Consider the following 1,571-nt stretch of genomic DNA (forward strand, 5'->3'; position numbering starts at 1 on the left):
ATTTTCAATTTTAATTTTTTACCTTCACTTTCACTTTCACATTACATAATTTGTATTCCATAAATTAAATAAATAGTGTCTAAGGCTGTGTGCATAAATGAATTTCTCATAACATTTATTTAATTTTTATTATTGTAGTTATTATATTTGTTATTTGGTTTAATGATTAGAAAATAGCAAAAACAATGGAAATTTCTAAAATTTGTGCTAAATCTATGTTATGCAAGTGTTGATGAAGTTATAAATATATGGTAAATATATTATTATGGTGGCAAATCGTTGGATTGAAAATAGTTTATTTAAAAATAATTGTTCGTAAATTTTATATTTTTGCTATATTGAAAATCTCTTTAAGTATAAAAACAATAACTAAATTTCATGGATTCTAGGGAAAATTAAACTTCTTTTCAAAAATAAATATTAAAATAATTTTTGTTTTTAAATAATAAAAGTGAATTAAAAAGAGTATGGATTATAAAAATGTAAATGGTTATTCTTAAACACTGTATGTTATACCTAGAACGTTATAAAAACATATTTTTATATTATCATAATTTATATTAAAAAATGGTGGAAATGTATTTGATGAAAACAAAAGGAAATGAAAGTTTATATTTATATTCTCCTGCATATAGGACCATCAAATATCAAAAAGTCTCAATAAATAGAAAAAATTACACCACAGCGCCATCTAGCGTATATTTTAGTTAAAAATAAGCCTCGAAATTGAATTTCACGTCTCCCAAAAACGCCATAACAATACTGATGGTATAATTTTATTTTTTTTTGGATTTTTATTACATACAGTGTTACCAAATATCAATAATTAAAAAAAAATGAAAAAAATTGCCTCACAGCACCACCTAGCGTATTTTTAAGATAAATATAAACGCTCAAAACAAATTTCGCGTCCCAAACATAGTAATAACAAGACTAATGCTTAACATTTTTTTTAAATTTATTTCTGTATATTAGATTACCAAGTACCGAGACTCTTAAAAACCAGATAAATTGGCACCGCAGCGCCACTTAGCGTATCTTTTAGATACAAATTAGTATCAATAGTAGAATTACGGGGCCCCAAAAACAGTAATAACAATATTTATGACATAAAATTTTCAAAAATTTTGCTATATACAGGGTCATCCGAAATGTAAACTTTCATTTTTTTTTATCAAATGCCAAGAAGTGAACTTCACTTTTTTTTAGGAACTAAAATTATAATTATTTTGGAACTGCCAACAAAGTTTTACTCTCTTTTTTTTGTAATGAAAATTCTTAACAAAATTTAAAAGGCACAAAATACACATAAACAGCTACTATGTTATATATCACCGCAAAAATCTCAAAAAATACATATTTTGTTTAGCTACAACAACAAATCGTTAATTACCGCTGTACAATTTTATATAATCACATACACACGCACCCACAAATAATTTCGTTAGAATTCAGCAAAGCTAACAAAAGAATAGCTTAGGCAATGCGAACAACAACAAATTGGCAAGTGCACTTATTGAAACGCATTTAAACAAAAAAAGAAAAATAAATGCAAACAAAGCAGAAAAAAT

This window comes from Bactrocera latifrons, unplaced genomic scaffold (assembly GCF_001853355.1).
Source record: "Bactrocera latifrons isolate USDA-ARS-PBARC rearing strain unplaced genomic scaffold, ASM185335v1 scaffold_1, whole genome shotgun sequence".
Classification (NCBI taxonomy): Eukaryota; Metazoa; Arthropoda; class Insecta; order Diptera; family Tephritidae; genus Bactrocera; species Bactrocera latifrons.